General features: G+C 36.8%; 1 protein-coding gene across 2 annotated transcripts in view; it reads right to left on the minus strand.

The window, feature by feature from the left end:
* The window catches only part of ACYP2 (acylphosphatase 2), a 228,591-nt gene that overhangs the window by 175,712 nt on the left and 31,494 nt on the right, over positions 1–21,385 (minus strand). The gene's annotated exons all lie outside the window — the stretch shown is intronic.

Genomic DNA, 21,385 nt, shown 5'->3' on the forward strand with positions numbered 1-21,385 from the left:
TTAAACTCAGGTCTTTCTGACTCCAAGTATAGTATTCTATCCACTGTGCCATGCTGTATCATAGGATGGAAAGTTCTCAAGAATAAAATTTTAATGCAGTCACAATAACTATCAATGAAGGGAGAGAAGGAAAATGTGTAAAGAGACCAATGTGGTTATACTGGGAGCTAGATTATCAAGAAGCTCTGATCTTTAAAATTCATGTACAAAAAAGGCAAGTTGTTAGAAATAATGAAGAGAATAGCAAGATTTTATAAAAATAATGTCAGTGAGGTTATTTGCAATGTTGGAAGCAACAGAGAAAGCAGAAAAAGTGAAGAGAACCCTGTTTGGCGTACAGGAGAAAATTATCACAACCTCTAGACCATCTGTAAAATGGAGCGGTTGCACTAGGGTACCTCTAAGCTCTAGCTCTAAATCCTATCACCAATCAATCAATAAGCATTTCTTAAACACATTAGATGAAACAAATTGTGCTAGTCTCCAAATATGCAAAGAGAAAAATGAAACAGTCTTACTTTTTATCAAGGGAAAAGGATCTATGTGATAGTGGACCACCAGGAGAAGACAGAACTATTATTCTCCTCCTACTTTGACATTTTCTACTCCAAGATGAAAGATATTTATAGATAATTCTTTATCATTACAGATTTAGAAGTGGAAGAGACCTCATTAATCTATTCCCCTCACTTTTCATACAGAGAAATTTAGGTCAAAAGAAGCTGAATGACTTGTGAGTAAATTAAAACCCAAAATGTGATGAGAGATACTAAGAGATCATTTAGCTATCCCCCATGAGTTAAACTCAAGCAGCTGAGCCAAACACATATCAGGGTACTGAAAAACATGTAGATGTGATTCTTGAATAAGTGTTGATAACTTTTCAGAAAGTGTGGAGAATGGGCACGAGGTCAGGAGAAGGGAAATTTTTATTATGATTTTCATAAAGGGAAAAATGTTAGACATTTCAAACCAGAGGTCAGTGAGCTTGATGTCAATTCCTGGTTTAAAATTCTAGAATGGAGTATTAAAGGAATGGTTTATAATATTCAGATAAGCCATAATCACCCTGAGCCAACAGGGATTCATCAAGAACAAATCACATCAGACTAACCTCATTATCTTTTTGGACATTTATTACTAGACTAGTAGTAGATCAGAGGAATGCTATAAATGTAACATTTCTGGACTTTAGCAAGGCATTTTATAAAGCCTCTCACTATACAGAGATAATGTGGATGAAATTCTAATTGTTAAAAGTGTTTCACAAGTAGTTCACAGACTGGACACAAATCAGACTCAAAGTGATGAAAAACGGATCGATGTCAATCTGAAGGGAGAGCTCTGCTGGAGTGTCAGAGGGCTCTGTCCTTGGTCCTACTCTGTCAATAATTTTCTCAGTGACTTAGGAGACAGTAGAGATGGCATGTTTATCAATTTTTTGTGACACAAAGCTAACAGGGACAGCTCCTACTCTGGATAACAGAATTGGGATCCAAAACAACCTTGATTTTATGGGATACAAAATTACCTCAGAAACCTGGAACAATTGGTTGAGGTCAGTAAGATCACATTTAATGATACAAGAAATCTAGCACATAAGTTTAAAAAAATCCATTTTTGTCAAAAAAAAAAACCCAAATGAAAAGGACATGTACTTTTCTTGGGGAAAAGACCTTGGGGATTTTAATGGACTGAAAGTTCAATATGAGTCAATAGTACGACAAAGACAATAAAAAAGAAGTCAATGCAATCTTGAGTGCATTAGGAGTAGCACAGTATTCAGAGCAATGTAGGGGAATGATAGACAGTCCTGTTGTACTCAGATATGGTCAGACTACATCTGGAATACTCTGACCAGTTTGGGGGATCAATTTCAGAAGGGATAATAAGTTGGAACATTTGTACTTTCTTCCTTCCGTGCTTTTTACCCATGCTTTTCCTAGACAGTGTCCTCTCTATTCCCCACTCCATAAATTTAAATTTATACCTAGAAGTTACCTTAGAGATTATCTAGTATTGCCTCCTCATTCTACAGATAAAGAAACTAAGGTCCAGAGAGAAGTGATATGTCTGAGGTCACATTGCTAGTAAGTAGCAGAGCCAGGATTCAAACCCAGATTCTCTGACTCCAAAGCTAATGATCTTGACACTGTACAGACAGCCTTTCGTTCCTATCTATCTATATTCAAGCAGCCCAATTCAAATTCAATTAACTTTCTAATCCCGCCTGCATGTAAAGACTATTGCCTCAGATATCACACAGAATTTTATCTGTGCCTCTTACACAGTTATTGTGTATTTTTTATTATTATTATTATTATTTTATGTTTTATGTCACATCTGCTCCCTACCAGAATATAAGCACAGGTGACAATGTGTATACACACATACATGTGCACATATGCATGTGTACATGTATAAATACAAAACACATCTATGTACATACATATATATGTATATAAAAACTAGATAGGCACAAGATACTTTAAGAGGGAAATCACTATTGAGGGGACAGGTATGAGGAAAGGCTTCATGAAAAGGAACTGAGCCTTGAAGGAAACTAGAGATTCTAAGAGGAAAAGGAGAACATAAAATGCATTCCCAAGCATGGGGGACAGCTGGTATACACACAAAGAAGTAGAAGATGGAACAATAAGAAGGCTAGTTTTACATGATTTTAGTGTATATGCAATAGGGGTAGAAAGGTAGCTTGTGGCCAGGTGATAAAGGACTTTGCATTAAAATGCTTAATGTGTCAAACAGGAAATTATACTTGATCCTAGAGAAAATAGGGAGCCACTAAAGTTTACTGAGTGGGAAGTGACATGATCAAACTGGTACTTTAGGAAAATCATTTTGGTGGCTTTATGGAGGATGTATTAAAATGGAGGCAGACTTGAGAATGGGAAATTAATTAAGAGGGCACCACAACAGTCAAGAAGTAATGAGAACACAAATTAGGAAGATCACTGTATGAATAGAGAGAAGGGGATGTGGATGAGAGAAATGTCTTGAAGGTATAAATGACAAGATTTGGCAACTAATTCAATATGTGAGGTAAGGGAGAGTAAGGAGTGGAAGATGGCACTGAAGTTGAGAACCTAAGTGACTGAAAGGATGGCAGTTCTCTCAATAGAAACAGGGAAGATTGGAAGAGGGCTGCATTTTACCGGGAGAGGAGTTTTGTTCTGGATGTGTTGAGTTTGAGATAGCTATGGTATACCTAGTCTGTAATGTCCAATGATCAGATGGTAATGGGGAACTGGAGCTCAGGAAAAGAGACTCAAACTGAATACACAATACACAAACACATATACTTATGTATGCATATACATACATACTTATACACATCTATACTGGCATTATCTACCTAGAGATGACAATTAAACCCATGTGACCTAATAAGGTTACTGAGAGTATAAAAAAAAGAGTCTAGAAAAGAACCTTCAGGCATCCCAGAAGTATGGGGAACACAACATAGATGATGATCCAGCAAGGTATATCATGAAGGAATGATCATATATAATAACGTTAGCCATTAAGAGCTGACATTTATATAATGCTATGTGTAACCACTGTGCTAAGCTCTTTATAATCATCTGATTCTCCCAACAACCCTGTAAAATGCTAGTATTATTACTATTTTACAAAGAAGGAAACTGAAACTGAGAAAGGTTGAGGGACTTCCCAGGGTCCCGTAGTTCATAAATGTCTAAAGCTAGATTTGACTTCAGGACTTTGTAACTCCAACTGCAGTGATCTCTCCATTAGACCACCTAGCTGAGGTGGCAGGAACACTAAAGAAGACCAAAAGAATGGAGTTTTTTGATTTGTTTGTTTGGTTGTTTTGGTGGTGGTGGTGGTGGTGGAGGTGATGGTAATTATACAGGTAAAAAGAAAATCAAAGAAAGGGGGAAAACCCCACTACTTAGAGGTGAATCATAACAGGTGACAAAGAAAACAGCTGAATAATTATTTTACTTGTGTCTTCTATGACAAATGGAATGCTCCTTGGACTGGAAAGGCCAACAAAAAAAAAACAGCTCAGAGAGAACAGATCAAGATAAGTAAGAAGAGGACGTAGGTGCTTTGGGTTAGTTTAAATCAACAGATCCAGATGAACTATATTTCAGGGTAATGAAAGAACAGAAGGATGTGGGTGGATGATCCATCTTATCTTTCAAAGGCTGTGGAGCATAGAAGAGGTGCTCCAGCATGAAGATTAAATGTTCTGATTTTCAAAAAAGGAAAAGTGGAATTTGTAAACTATAGGCTAGTGATCCCTACTTAAACCCTGCCAAAAATCTAAAATGTATTATTTTATATATTTAGATGGTTAGCGGACATCTAGAAAAGTGATACTAAAGAGTCAACATGGTTTCACCAAGAATAGCATCTGCCAAATTAACCTCATTTCTTTTTCTGATATTTACTAGACTGGTAAACCAATGGAATGCTATAGATAAGATTTATTTAGATTTCTGTTATTAACTTTTTGTGTACATAAGTCTTATCTCACCAATTAAGTCCTCCAGAGATTCTTCAGAGCCCAGGGTGTGGCTTATACTTCAGGATATGTCTCACAGTGTTTAGTACTATGCTTTACTTTGTGAAGCAGGAGATTAATATTTTTGGATGATTAATAAGTTTATTATTCACTATATTAAGTAGTAGAACCTCCTAATATGACTTTTTTTTTCAAGCTTCAGGTAGTGGTCCTTAGATTTAATACTCCAAAATTTAGTGAATAAAGTAGTTTTGGTTTTAGGGGTTTTGTTTTGTTTTGTTTTGAAGCAAGAAAACCTCATCAAGTGAGCCCTCTACTGATTGCAGTGGAAGGCTGGTTTCAGAGAGAGCTCCAGGCAAATTATACTCTCTTGCTGAATTTCACGGTGTGATTCACTTTAAAGAGGACTGGAGAGCATTGTATGCTGGGAGCTCTGCTCATCTTTGCAGTCCTCAGAGAATACATTTAGCTGATGTCATTTTTCTATTAGAAGAATTCCCACCTTTGAGCTTCCACACAGAAATCCTGGATTTGGGTGTGGCCTTGCCAGGCTATTTTTCTCATGTTACTGGGATCAACGTGCAGCCCACAAGAGGGATATGGCTGAGGACACAGCAAAAGGACCTATGGAAGTGTAGCTGTCTAGGAGGCTCTGTAGGTTTTATCTTGTCAAAACAACTTATTCTGACACAACCCTAAATATTACACCTGGTCCAGGATTCTTTTCTACAGGTGTAATCCTGACTAAGTTGATAGGAGAGGGAGAAGAAATAACAACTGCAGGGTCTCGTCTGTGTTCATAAAAAGACACAAAACTAGCACCCCCTTGTGCACAAAGGGGAGAGCAGTACTGAATCAGTTGCTATAGCAACAACTAATAATATCTGTAAGAGTTTTATCTTTCGCTCTTATTCATAAAATAAAACCAGTCACTGAGGAAGAAGATCATAATTCCATGAATCCTTTTTCAGGAATGAGGTTTATAGGAAATAAAAGTGATAAATAACATTTTCATTTTTTTAAACACCATGGAAACTGCATCACATTGTGTCATGACAATATGCTATTCTGTTGCTATAGAAACAGATTTAAGTTAGATTCAAAATAACCAAGGTTTGAATTCCTTAGGTCCATTACAAAATAAATGACATTTTTTTCTATAGCCTGTATCACTGTACATAGCCCTATAGCTAGAAAAGAAGCCATTGGAAATTGCCATAAGGGAAAAGCTTATGAGAGTTGTTGTTCAGAAGTATCCAAAAATAGCTAGCTTTGAAAACAAAGCATCCAATTTAACAGGGTGACAACATACAAAAAAAACAAAGAGCTCCACCTAGAGTTGGAAAACAGGCTTATTACATTTTTCAAAAGGCCAATTCACAATGATGGACACATCAACTTCTTATTCTTATTTTATTTTTTACTGGTGTTGAAAATAAACATCCTTACAAAAATCTTGTTCAGAAAGAAGCATAGCTTCCTAATATGAAATACTATTTATTAAAGGGAAAATGAAATGCAAATGTTTTGTTTTAATAGTACCTTTTATTATTCTTTTGACTTAACATTTTTGGTAGTTAAAATTGCCAGTTAAAATTATTTCAAAGCTTCTTCACCTTAAAAAAAATTAAAAATTGAAACCATTTTCGAGAAGCCACCCACTGCAATAGAAACAGGTTTCCCAAAAGTCCATCCTACCCTATTAAGCTTAAAGCACCCCCTTTCCTCCTCCACACCTCACATTGCTCATATATCTTCACCCAGTAACTCCTCCTTTGCCCATTTCACCCAAAGATGTACTTTTCTCCTGGCCAATGCAAAGCCTGCTATACACACCCTTAATTGGATTCTGACCCATCTTCTCCAGTAGATAACACTCACTACTATTCCCAAATCTCTGCCTACTAGATGCTTCCTAGCTGCTTACAAAAGACATCCATGTCTCTCCCATCCTTTAAAAAAATCTCATTTGATCTGACCATGCTCACTAGCTATGGTCCTATAGCTCTCCTGCTTGTGGCTAAACTCCTGGAGAAGCCATCTATAATGTCTTCACTTCTTATCTTCTCATTCTCTTCCGCAGATCTGTTCACTGTCAAATCTAATGGCCTTTCTCAATCTTCATCCTTCTTGACCTCTCTGCAGTCTTTCTCCTTGATACTCTCTTCTCCCTAGGTTTTTGTACCTCTGCTGTCTCTTGGTCTTTCTTTTACCAGTCTGACTGTTCCTTCTTAGTCTTCTTTTTGGATCTTTATGGCCACTAATTGTGGGTATTCCCCAAAGCTCTGTCCTAGGTCCTCTTTTCTTCATCCTGTATCCTATCTTTCTTAGTTATCTCATCAGCTTCTATGGATTCAATTATTGTTTCTACGCAAAAAATTCTCAGATACTGTCCTATCCTCTCTCCTAACTTCTAGTCTCACATCTCCGAATGCCTATTGGGTATCCTGAACTAGATATCCCCTAGACATCTTAAATTCAACATGTCCGAAACTGAAATTATCTTTTCCAAACTATCCTCTCTTCCTACCTTCCCCACAATTGTCCCAGGTACCCCCATCCTCCCAGTCAACCAGTTTCACAAGACAGGTATCATCCCTGACTCCTCACTCTCATTTACCCTATGTAATCAATCTATTGCCAATCTATCATTTCTAACTTCATGCTACTTCTTGTATTCATTCAATTCTCTCCTCTGACACTGCCACAACCTTGGTGCAGATCTTCATTATCTCATTCCTGAACCACTGCAATATCCTTCTGGTTGATCTCTCTTCCTCAAGTTTCTCCCTACTATAATCCATTCTCCACTCAGTTGGCAAATTAATCTTCCTAGAGGGCAGGTATGACCATGTCACTCCCCTATTCTATATGCTACAGTGGTTCCTAATCATGCCCAGAATGAAATATATAATCCTGCTTGGCTTTTAAAGTCCTTTACAGCCTTGCCCTTCCAGTATTCTTACACTTTACTCCCCTCCATGTATTCTATGATTTAGCAAAACTAGCCTTACTGTTTCTCACCCATGACACTCCATCTCCAGACTAAGCCTTTTATTAACTGGATGTTTTCCCATGCCTGAAAAGTCTCTTCCGACTCATCTAAGACTCTTGGCTTCTTTTAAGTGTCAGATCAAATCCTACCTTCTTCACAAGGTCTTTCCCACTCCCTCAATGCTAGTGCCTTCTCCAATTTCCTATACATACACACACACACACACACACACACACACATACACACACACACCCCTAATTGTTTGCATGTTGTCTCTCCCATTAGAACATGAGTCTCTTGAGGGTAGGATATGGTTTTGCCTTTCTTTGTATCTCAGTGCTTAGCACAATGCCTGGAACATAGTAAGAGTTTAATAAATGCTTGTTGGCTTCTTGTTAAGTTCCTCGTAAAGCCTTGAATCTGCTTTCCTCATCTCATCCAATCTGTCCTTAGCTCCCAATGCAGACACTACCATAAGTGGTTCCAGAGATACTGCTGCAATGTTGATGGGAAGATGGTAAATTCCAAATCCTCCAATGTTCCAAAGTTCACAAGGTCTTCCTCCAGTTGGGAGGGAGAAAGAAGACCTAGACCAAGGTACTCTCTTCCTCTTCCCACCTTATAAGGAATAGCTCTCTCTTCTTTCCATTACCAGATATTCAAATCCCTCGAACCAAACTGGAAATTCAATATTGTACAGTTGACCTACAAGGCATAACCAAGTTTCCTAAGCCAATCCAAGCAATTTCCTGTGATAGTCATTCCAGCTCATCATGGATTTTTTCACACTTAATCTAAACCTATGACTGACTGATTGATTGAATAATAAGTATCCTTTTTTGGTTAAGGTAACTTAAAACTTACTTTAAATTTGGTTGAGTAATTTAACTGAATCACTCATTTGACCCCTAGTGCTTTAACTATTTGAGACTTTAAAAATTATATTGAGATTTTTAAAATAAAATTATTGAAAACAAAAAAGCATACATGTTAAAGTTATGACTTTTAATCATAAAGTATATACTTAAGTGATTAGTGCTACAGATTTGCAATATTTATAAAGAAGGCAAATGAATAGTTTTAAAGTATAAAAGCTCATGTATTTATAACAATAAGAAACTCCAACATAGTTATCCATAAGATATCTTATATCTATAATCAAATTATCTTTTAAATATTTTCATATAATCATAGCTCTTCAATATTTTTTCATTCTACTAAAACATATTTAAGTCATCCTAATGGAGCACCTCATGGAAATTTTCTTTAAAATTTCATGTCTTCCATTTGTTTCACTGGAAAACTGGATGCTATGATAATTTTGTTAAGAAATGTGTCCAAACTTCTTTGAGATAATTATATGAAACGTACTAAGTAAAGGAAAAGCTAGGATTCCACTCTGGTCAGACAGAAATCACTGTCAATTTTTAAAAAATATTAAATAACTGTGAATCTGACACCGATTAATTGCTCAACATGGCAATTCTAGTCTTCACAAAATCCAACACTTCATTATAATCTATTCCCATTATATCTGGAAATTCAAAGCAATATGATTTAATAGCTAAGGCAGTGTATTATTGTTAAGAATTCAAGATTTGTTCAAATGCCATTAAATGAATAGTAGCTCTGAAAATGTCACATAAATAGGAACCAGGTAAAGAATATGCCAATTCTACCAGTCGATCTTTAAACTTTGTATATATGCCATAAGCAATATCATATGTAGACCAATTATATGCAAGAAAAGAATATTACTTTAGGGTTGGAGCACACCTTGGAAGTAATCAAGTTTACCCACTCAGTAAGGAATCCCTTCAACACCATACCTGAATATAGGTGTCCAACTTCTGTTTGAATATTTCCACTGACAGAGAGCTCCTTATTTCATTAAAATAGTTCACTCTATTTTGGTGCAGGTTATAAATTGTTAGAAAATTCTTCCTTTTGGTAAACCAAAATCTGCCTTCTTATTATTTCTACCCACTGTTCCTAAATTAGCCCTCTGGGGCTATATCAAAGGAATATTATTCCCCTTCAACACAGGACCATAGACACAGAGTTGGCAGGGGCCTTAGATGACTCCTAGTTCAACCCTTTCATTTCACAAAGAAATGGAAGCCCAGGGAGATTGAGTAGCTTGCCCAAGGTCACAGAGGTGAATAAGACAGGATTTGAAGCAGGTTCTCTTGACTCCAAAGTCAATATTCTTACCACTAACTCATGTTCTTCCCATGGTAGTCCTTTCAAATAACTGAAAATAGCTCTATTATCCTTATAATTATGTCTTCTGGGGAATCAGCCCCAGTTCCTCATGGCAGTTTCTAGGCCCCTTGCATCTTGATGCTCTTCTTTAGAAGTACTCCAGTTTTCCAACTAGCTTCTTAAAATGTGATACTTATAATTGAACACAAAATCTCAGAAGCAATTAGCTTCTAAATGTTAATAGATGAGTAAAAATGCAAATATAACAACAATTAAGGTACAACTTTAATTTTAGCATTTTGCTAGTGGGCCCAAAATTGCTAACAAAGGTTTTTAGACTATCAAGTTATTTTGTTCAGTCTATGGCAAAAAATACATTCAGTGTAATATAGCCAAAAATTATTTCTTGCTCTTCCCTATCTGTTCCCTTCTGTCAAATGAAAGTAATATATGGGGAAATCATGCTTTATTTACACATAGTCTAATCATAATTGATATATGCTATAAATGGATTTGAAGCTATTATTCATGAATATAAAATATTTTTCCTGTTTTACTTTGCAAAATGTGGTGCTGTAGTTTAATAAAATAATAGTTTGAAAAGTGTTCCTCTACCAAAAAATGTTGGCAGAACTTAACTCTAAAATTGGATATGTGTAGTACAATTTTCAAAAGAAAGTCATCAGTCATCCAAACTGAGAAAATGAGACACAGAAGAAGAAAATACACACACACACATCTGCAAAATGTCCTTGGATCTTGTTGGCCTGGTAACAATAACCAAACTGTTTGTTGCATTTTCAGCTAATACCTCACCTAAATCACAGTCACTGTTATATCCCATATTTTCATAATTTTAGATGAAACCACACCCATGTCCTTAAAAATAATTTAACTCTAGTTTTCCTTCTTGGTTTTCATATGACACCCTGATCATACAGCGGAGTTGTAGTGAAATGGGCACTAGACTCTGAATCTGAAATATTGGATTGAAATCCCAGCTCTTACTAGTTCGAGGCCTCGGGGCAGGTCACTTTACCTATATAGGCTTATCTGCCATAGGCAAAATGGGGATACTCATAATTAAAGTACTTAACTTACAAGGCTGTTCTAAGGAAAACACTTTATAAACTATCGAACTACTATAACTATGAAATGCTATACAAATATGGTACATCAAATCTAATCTATAGAACCTATTTCTACATTTACTTTCCTTACCATATAATAATTTTATGTTATTATTTTCTAATAATAATTCAATACCTAGCACAGTATCCTCCATGCACAGAATGTGAAAAGAATGTATGATGCATATTTTTAAAATATCACATTTCTATGTGTGGTAACTTGCTATAATTTTCTATAAGTAAAAACTTAAAAGTGTAATTCTTAATAGTTAGCAAAGACAATAAGACGTGTCTTTACTTAATAAAAGTTTCCAACAAACAACTTCTGTTCTCATACTAAAACAACTACATTTTATCCATTAGAGTGTATGAAATATGTCAAATAAAACATGTCCATTAAGCAGAATGATTACAACTTCTTAGAAAGGACTTTCTGGCAGGTTCCCTGATTCATAAAGGTGATACATATTTCTCTTGCTCTTCTTCCCTATCTGTTCTCTTCTATGTCAAATGAAAGTAATATAGGGGAAAATCATGCATGGTTATTAAGCCTAGTAGGCCACGCTTTGTGCAGATAAGGAAAGCAAGGCTCTTTTTGTCTATATAAAACTTGAAGACTAGACTTAGACAAAGTATCCTCAGTGAGACTCATTCCCTTTAATAAATCAGCACTTCCCAACCAGTTTATTAGGGTTGCTTTGGGGTTTATCAATTTGAGGTACAATTTACAAATAATTGCAGGTACTTTAGCAGACCTCAAATATCAGCATGGTGTTAAAATTGGAGTAGGAGAAGTCAGTCACTTCTTAAGAATCAGTTATTGTTGGTAATCTGATACACATTATATGTACCAACCAACAGATCTTTAGGATCTTCTGTGAAAGTGGTGTTCCATGTTTGGGAAAACAGTAAGGAACTGAAGGATCAGAAACAGACAGGAAAGGAAGAATAAAAAGAAAAAGTCAATAGCATTAAATATGGATTGGGATAATAATACCAGGGAAGGTAAGCAGGATAGTGGGAAGTAGGAAACTTTGAGATAAAGTGTCAAACGCAGGGAAAAGGAAATATCAACAAGACAGAAGTAGTAGAAAAACTTAAATCCTACTAAAAATCTAAATCTCACATAGCAAAAGGTACTCTATTAATGTTCTTTTCAGTACAGAACCCCTTCGGGGCTACTCTATAAACTCACACTCTTATTGGCTAATTCAGTCCCCAGAGAACAGCCATAATACTCAGGGTCCTTAGGGTAACCCAGAACATGCTTCTCACAAGCTCCCACCAATGCACTTCCTATTAACGATCAGCCAGTAGACTCAAATAGCCTTTAGCAAAGGCATTTACTAAGATGCTGTAGTATGCAGCTAGCATGAAACATTTCCTCAAAAGCCTAGGGCACACCCTCCCACAAGTACACATAAAGTACTTGGGTAGGGTGGGGTCAAACTTAAAACTACAATCTTAGTAAAATATACAAAAATACACCAAAAAAGCAACATAAAAATACACAAAATAACAAAGGAGTAACAATTTCTGGTACTAGAAGTACTTTCTCCCTTTATGGAGTTTTTACATAGCAAGCACCTCTAGAGTCCATAGCTAGCACTTCACTCCACTTCAAAGTTTTATTCATGAAGCTCTTGCCTCCCTTGGATATGTGTCTCTTCTCTTGGCTAGATGCAATGTCTTTTATGAATCCAATCTCTCCAATGACATGGTCAATGGGAGGTTAAAGGAGAAAATGAGAGAGTCTGAAAATGCCTTTTCTCCCCCCAAAGAATGATTTCCTTTCAGGGTCCTGGATTTTCTTCCACTTTGAGCTCCATTACTGAAGCAGAAGAATTATACGTTGGAATTCTTCAACCGCTGAACTGATTAACTCTTTCATTGATTTGCTCTTTTTGTATATAGACCTATAGACACGTCTGATTCTCTCAGCCAATCACAAAATGTTCCCTCTGTGGTGTCAGCACCTTTCAACCAATGGAATAGATTAAGGATTTATTCACACATTATGGGGTTGTAGTAAAATTCCTTAATACATACTACTTTATGATAAGAGTTCTTATTTTAAAAAACAATCAAGTCTTAGTTTTGTTTACACATTAAAACCTAAGTAAATGTGACCACTCTTGCACTTAATACCTTGTGAATTACTTTCTAGAACCCTCAACTGATTACATTAACTGATGTGAATAGTGAAGTCCCCTCCTTTATGCAAATTTTTCTGCCACGGCTTCATAAAAATTAAACTTTGATTCTTTGCGTTCTTGTTATTAGCAGTAGCCCTAGTTGACTACAGCCCATATTATTTTATTTCATTGATGCCTTTTGTCTTTATATCTCATTTATTTCTGACTGAGATATATCTACCTCTACCCACTGAGATAAAAATTTTAGTTTTCTCATCTGTAAAATGAAAGGGTTGAACTATATGGCTTCTAAAATTCTTTCTAGTTCTAAATCTATGAGCCTAAATTTCCATGCCTTTATGGAGTTGATGTGAGAAAAGATTAACTTTGAAATCCCTTCCAAATAATTCAAAAGAATATGAACTGGTATAATAGAAATAGAAAAAGAATATTAATGGAACAATGAAAACACAAGCATGATATAAACATGTTTCAGTTTTGAAACTATCTGTTTTGGTGTTTAAAAGTTAATTCAGAAAGTTGCTTGCTACAGATTTAAAGTGTGATCACTGTTAAGAATTTTAAATGACTTTTATTATAAAGCACCCTGAAATTGATTTGTTATCTTACATATTATTTTTCAAGAAGGAAACTAAGAAGATTTCGTGGTTGTGGAAGCTCTTAAAATCTTCTGGGACTTTCTATCAGTCCCTATTTGGCAAATGAACAATTTAGTTGAGTTTCAAACTATACATGATTTAAAACAGTTTGACCCTACTGAATTAAACAAAGAATTGTGGTTATTGCCGAGACAGAATGTAAAACACAAAATGCTAGGTCTTTACATCAACCAATTAGAAGATGGTGGCTGGAAAACAGGGACTTACTTAAGCTTTCCACCAAATCCCTTCAAATACCTGTAAAAAATGGCTCTGAACAAATTCTAGAGCTACAAAACCCACGAAATAGCAGAGAGAAGCAGGGCTCCAGCCCAGGACGGCCTGGATGGTCACTGGGAAGGGTCTATCATGCTGTGCTGGGAGCAGAGTACAGCCCAGTGTGGGCCAAGCCAGGACAGACCAGAGTGGAGGAGATGGGGAGAGCAGGCCTTAGGGCCAGGAATCACTGAGCTGTAGCAGTTACCAGACTTCTCAACCCACAAAAGCCAAAGACCACGGAGAAGGTCAGTGGTAAAACTATTGGATCATGGTGAGAGAAGTGCATGGTCCAGCCCCAGTCCTGGGAGTGGCGGAGGGGGCAATAGCAGGAAGCTCAGGCGGCTGCTTCCAGAGCTCCAGCCACGGCTGCTTCCAGAGTCCCTGGCCCACCCGGTGGAGGAATCAAGTGGCGCATCAGAGTGGGAGTGCAGGGAGCACTTTGCTGGCACAGAGGCAGGGTTCTCTTGCTTTGACCTGGGTCGTGGTCCTGGTTGGCGGTTCTTGGGGGAGGAGGAGTGCTGGTGTGGCAGAGCTTGTGATGGCTTAGAAGTAGCTCTGAAAACAGCAGTGCAAGGCCCCTGAAGCTTGGGACAAAGCATTCTCCACTCTGAAGGCAATCATAACCTAACCAAAAGCTCAAGGGTCAAGTAGTTGGCTGGGAACATGAGCAGCAGGCAGCAAAAAGGACTTAGACTCAGACTATAGAATCTTAGACCAAAACATACAGCCAGAAGAAGTCAACAAAGTCAAAGAGCTTACATCAAAAGCCTCCAAGAAAAATATGAATTGGTCTCAGGCCATAGAAGGGCTCAAAAAGGATTTGGAAAAGCAAGTTAGAGAAGTAGAGGAAAAATTGGGAAGAGAAATGAGAAGGATGCAAGAAACTCATGAAAAACAAGTCAACAACTTGCTAAAGGAGACCCCAAAAAATACTGAAGAAAATAACACCTTGAAAAATAGACTAACCCAAATTATAAAAGAGCTCCAAAAAGCCAATGAGGAGAAGAATGCCTTGAAAGGCAGAATTAGCCAAATGGAAAAGGAGGTCCAAAAGATCACTGAAGAAAATACCATCATAAGAATTAGATTGGAGCAAGTGGAAGCTAGTGACTTTATGAGACATCAAGAAATTATAAAACAGAACCAAAAGAATTAAAAAATGGAAGACAATGTGAAATATCTCATTGGAAAAAACAACTGACCTGGAGAACAGATTCAGGACAGATAATTTAAAAATTATTGGACTACCTAAAAATTAAAAAAAAAGAGCCTAGACATCATTTTTCAAGAAATTATCAAGGAAAACTGCCCTAATATTCTAGAACCAGAGGTTAAATAGAAATTGAAAGAATTCACTGATAATCTCTTGAAAAAGATCCCAAAAAGAAAACTCTTAGGAATATTGTAGCCAAATTCCAGAGTTTCCAGGTCAAGGAGAAAATATTGCAAGCGGCCAGAAAGAAGCAATTTGAGTATTATGGAAACACAATCAGGATAACATAAGATCTAATAGCTTCTACGTTAAGGGACAGAAGGGCTTGATATTCCGGAGGTCAAAGGAGCTAGGATTAAAACCGAGAATCACCTACCCAGAAAAACTGAGAATAATACTCCAGGGCAAAATATGGATTTTCAATAAAAGAGAGGACTTTCAAGCTTTCTCGATGAAAAGCCCAGAGCTGAGTAGAAAATCTGACTTTCAAATACAAGAATCAAGAGAAGCATGAAAAGGTAAACAAGAAAGAGAAATCATAAGGGACTCACTAAAGTTGAACTATTTTGTTTACATTCCTACATGGAAAGATGGTATTTGTAACTCTTGAAACCTTTCTCAGTATTAGGGTAGTTGAAGGGAATATAAATATATATAGACAGAGGGCACAGGGTGAGTTGAATATGAAGGGATAATATCTAAAAAAATTAAATTAAATTAAGGGGTGAGAGAGGAATATATTAGGGTAAGGAGAAAAGGAGAGATAGAATGTGGTAAATTATCTCACATAAAAGTGGCAAGAAAAAGCAGTTCTATTGAAATGGAAGAGGGAGTAGGTGAAAGGGAATGAGTAAATTTTGTTCTCATCGGATTTGACTTAAGGAGAGAATAACATACACACTCAATTGGGTATCTTACCCTACAGGAAAGTAAGGGGGCACAGGGATAAGAGAGGGGGGATGATAGAAGGGAGGGCAGATCAGGGGAGGAGGTAGTCAAAAGCAAACACTTTTGAAAAGGGGCAGGGTCAAGGGAGAAAACTGAATAAAGAGGGACAGGAATAGGATGGAGGGAAATATAGTTAGTCTTTCACAACATGACTGTCATGGAAGTGTTTTGCATAATGATACATGTGTGGCCTATGTTGAATTGCTTGCCTTCTCAAGGAGGGTGGGTGGGGAGGGAAGAAGGGAGAGAATTTGGAACTCAGAGTTCTAAAAACAAATGCTCAAAAAAAGTTGGTTTTACATGCAACTGGGAAATAAAATATACAGGTAATGGGGTATAGAAATCTATCTTGCCCTGCAAGAAAGTAAGGGGAAAGGAGATGGGGTGAGGGGAGTGGGGAGACAGAAGGGAGGGCAGACTGGGGAAAGGGGCAATCAGAATATATGCCATCTTGGGGTGGGGTGGGGGTAGAAATGGGGAGAAAATTTGTAACTTGAAATCTCATGGAGATCAATGTTGAAAACCAAAAATATTAAATAATAAAATAGATGTAAAAAAAAACAAAAAATGCTAGTTCATAAATTGCAAAAAATGGCTTCAAGAAATTTCCCAAATTTCAGCTAAAAAGAGATAAATTACATCTTTCTTGTCAACTCCTTAATATCAAATTCCTCAGGAAAATTAGAACTACTGTCAAAAGTGAATAATATTTACTCAGCACTAGTACCATAACTTCATCTTTCTCTGGAGACTATTGGGGGGGAGGGATAGGTGGGAGGGAGCATATCCCTTCAGGACACAGCATGGAATGAGATATAGGATAAGATTTTGCAAATCACATCTTTCCCCCTGTCATATTCTTTGTAGCACATTCTTCGTACAAGACTGTAAGTTCTCTGAGATCAAGAACTTTTTTGTTTATCGTCTTTATATCCCCAATACCTAGCACGGTGCCCTACACAAAGAAGGCACTTCATAAATGTTTGGGAATTTAATTAAAAATCAATGTATACATTGTATTGTTTTTGATTAATGTTAATATTCCTAAGTTTATTTCTGAGAGCAGTAATCTTTCTAGAAAATGTCTTCATGACATTTTTATTATGTATGTCCACCTGGACCATCACAAGTTTTGTTTTTAAACATAATAAAATAGAATAGTTATTTCTGTTAAAGAATTACTTCACAAATTTTGTTTATCTGCAAGAGTTGTCTTAAATTCCCTTGCTTCTAACATAGCAGTTCCTAGGTAGCAACTCTTTAGGCCCTGTTCGAAAGAAATCTCTTCCTTTTATGGTGATGGTAGCAGCTGAAGTGGCATAGAAAATGGCAATAGGTCCCCTTTAGAGCTCCTCTAGAACTGACCATACCTTCCCATATCTCTCCTCCCTTTCACAGCTAAACCCAGGGAAAAACCTACTAATATTCATCTCCATTTCTGCTCCCCTCACTTTTTAACTTTTTCCAATCTGGCTTCTGGTCTCAGTCAACTGACGCTGCTTTGTCCAAAATTACCAATGATAATTAACAAATCTGATGGTCGTTCTTCTTGAGATTTCTGCTGCATATGACATCACTGACTACCCTTTCCTCCTAGATTCTCTTCTCCTTTTTTTCTAACACTGCTCTCTCCTGACTCTCTGACCTACCTGACTACTTCTTTTTTATGTCCTTTATCAGGAGGCTCATTATCAACATCAAGCCCCATCACAGATAGTGTTCCTGAGGACTATGTCCTGGGCCCTCAGTCAATAAACATTGTCCCAGGCACTATGCTAAGCACTGGGATACGAAGAAAGGTAAAAGACAGTTTCTGCCTATGATATGCTTATAATCTAACAGGGAAAACAACACGCAAAAGGAAGCTAAAGAGAAAGTATGGTGGGGGAGTATGGGAAAGTAGAGAAGTCCAGAAGAAAACGCAGGGTGGCTGGCCAGGGAGCCCTCCTTAAATGGAGGTTCTGGGAGGAGCTCTGTACGCTCCAACCTTCTATGAGAGGATGGGGCCCCAGGGACAGAAGGTACTAAGTATGAGTCCCAGGGCTGAAGTGATCTTGCAGGATAAAATGGTCCTGGAGCACGATGGCATAAAGCAGAGGTAAATGAAGAGATGGCTGGCCTTAGCACTGTCCTTAAATGGAGGTTCTGGGAAGATGTCTCTGATCACTCTGTACTCTCTCTTCTAGTGACTTCAAAAGCTCCATAGGATTATTGTTTCTAATGTGCTCTACGTGTACAGCCCAAGGCTCTCCCTTCAGCTTCAGTCCTGCATCGCCAGCTGCCAAATATGCAATTTAAACTAGATGTCCTGTAGATATCTCAAACTAATCTTGTCCAGAACAGAACTCATTATGATTTTTCCCCAAAACCTTCTTTCTGTCAAAGGCACCACCATTTTTCAATCTGTTTCATAACCTTAAGATCATCCTATACTTTTGGCTCTCCTTCCCATGCAATCAGTTGCCAAATCCTACTGTTTCCACCTCTACAACCCACATTTCTTACATCTGACTCTGCCTCTCCACTCACACACCCAGCACCCTCATCACCTCTTACCTAGACTATTGCAATGGCCTCCTAATTACTCTCCTTGATTCAAGTCCCTCCTCACTCCAATTCATCCTCCATATAGCTGCTGATCTGACTATACCACTCCCCAATTCAAATAGCTCCATGTTGCTCCAATAGCTCCATATTGCATCTAGGATTAAATATAAATTCCACTATTTGACTTTGAAAGTCCCTCACAATCTGGCTTCAACTTATTTTCTAGACTCATTATACATATTTCCACTTCCTGTACTGTACAGTACAGCCAAACCACCCTTCTCTTTGCTCCTTACTCAAGGCATTCTATTTCCCATGTCTGTGCCTTTGTACTGGCCACCGTTTCTCCCTGCCCTCAGACCAATGCTTGGAATGTCCTCTCCCCTAACTTCTGCCTTGTAGAATCCTTCTCTTCCTTCAAGAGGTAACTCAGATGCCATATTCTAAACAGAGATTTTTCTGATTCCCCCCAAATGTTAGGGCCCCATCTTGTGAACTATCTGGTATTTTTTAATATTTATTCTATATATACCTAGGGTTTGGTACAAGGGTAAAAAGTCCATCAACAATATCTATTGCTCTAAGAAGAAGCAAACACTCACAACATAAAGAAGAAGTAGAAATTTCTAAGAGTTTACAATCCAGGTAAGGAGATGGTAAATAAATACATAAGTATAAAAAAAGAAGAGTTATAAAACTGCTACACCAGGGAATTTTTAAAATAGAGTATATATAGATTTTAGCAAAATAATTAACAAAGTTTCTCATGGGCTATATCAATATTGGTAGATGGAATTAGGACTGGTAGAATGGCCCAAGTCAAAAAATATTCATTAATAGTTTGATGTCATCTTGGAATGAGAAAACAGACATATTGATGCACTGTTGGTAGACTTGTAGACAGTTTTCCATTCCATTTGGAATTATATCCAAAAAGTTACTAAATGGTGCATGCCCTTTGACACCTATGAGGACTATACCAAAAAGGAATCAAAGGAAGAACAAAAGGTACTTCAGAAACAAAACATTTATAGCAGCTCTTTTTGTGGTGGCAAAAAGCTGGAATGTACAAAGGAATGTCTAAGAACTGAAAAATGGCTGAATAAATTGTGGTATATGAATGTGATAAAACACTATTATGCTTAAAGAAATAAGGAAATAGATGATTTCAAAAAGATATGCAAAGATGTATATGAACTGATGAAGAATGAAGTAAGCAGAACTAATAATAACAATCTACACTATAATATCAATATTATAAAAACAAACAATTTTGAGGACTTTTATAAAATAATGAAGAATGAACAGAGAACAATTTACACAATACTATAAATAATTTTAAATTGTAAGATCTATGATTGATACCATTAATGATTCCAGAGAACTGATAATGAAACATGCTGCCCATTACAGAGAAGTCATATATATATGCACACATACATATTTGTATATGTATGTGTCATCAAGGGAATTTGTTTTGTTTGACTAGGCATATTTGTTACAAGAAAATTTTTTTCAATAGGATAGGGAATGCGAGGGAGAGAAAACAGACTTGTTATTTTTTTGAAAACAGAGATATGAGATGCTGCATGCACTTTCAGATGAAGTCAGTGTATTGTTAGTTTTACTTTGTTAAAAAAGACTTCCCGAAATGACAGTAATCTATAAATGTTTATAATTTTTTAAAAAACACATCAACAAACTTTTTTAAGAGGTCTACTGGGGATCTATACTTGTAATAAAGGCAAGAATTTCATGTTTATCCAATTTGCGAATGACATGGAACTAAAAGGTATAACCAGCTAACATTTTGAATGCCAGAGACAGGATCCAAAAAGCTCTCAACAATTTAAAATAATGGTACAAATAGAATACCATATAATTTAACAGAGATAAATGTTAAACCTTACACTTCATTTTTAAAAATTAATTTCACAAATATAAGATGGGAGAAGGTGTGTCTAGAAAGAAATTTTCTGAGAAACTTTTAGTGGATTACAAGTTCACTATTAATGTTAAGGGTGAAATAACAGCCAAAAAAGTTAATGCTCTATGAGGTAGCAACTAGAGAAGCAAAGTCCCAGCCTAGGGAGGTAACCGACAGTCTCTATGTACTACTATTCTCTGATAAAACCACATAGAAGGCTTTTGATAAGCTGGAGAGTGTCAAAATGAGGGTGAACAGGCCAGTAATGAACCTAAAGATTATACCATACAAGGATTGGTTTAAGGAACTAGGAACCTAAAGAAAGGAACCTGAAAAACTAAGAACCTAAAGAAAAGGAGACTTTGTGGGTTAAAACAGCTGACTTCAAGTACTTAAAGGACTGTAATGTGGCATAATGATTAGGAATGCTCTGTTGACCCTAGAAAGCAGAATTAAGAACAAGTGAGGAAGGTTACAGAGAAAGAGATTTCGGTTTAATGTAAGAAAAAATTTTTTAACAATTACAGCTACACAAAAGCATAATGGGACACCTCAAGAGGTATCAGGTTCCCCTTCACTGCAGGTTTTAAGTAGAGACTGGATAACTACTTGTCGGTGATATTGTAGAAGAGAGTCAGTAAGTCAGCCTCTAAAGTCCCCTAATGCTCTTGGATTATACATCAATGGAAAAGAAATATTGAACAGGCACAATAGAAATTGGAAAAGAATGTCTATGAGTTCCTAAAAGTTTCATGGAATTTTACCAAGGAGATATCTTCTAGGCCCTCAGAAGCAGCTGATGCCCCTGGAGATATCACTTCCATCAAAGTTTCAAGC

Source organism: Trichosurus vulpecula, chromosome 3 (assembly GCF_011100635.1).
Source record: "Trichosurus vulpecula isolate mTriVul1 chromosome 3, mTriVul1.pri, whole genome shotgun sequence".
NCBI classification, from domain to species: Eukaryota; Metazoa; Chordata; class Mammalia; order Diprotodontia; family Phalangeridae; genus Trichosurus; species Trichosurus vulpecula.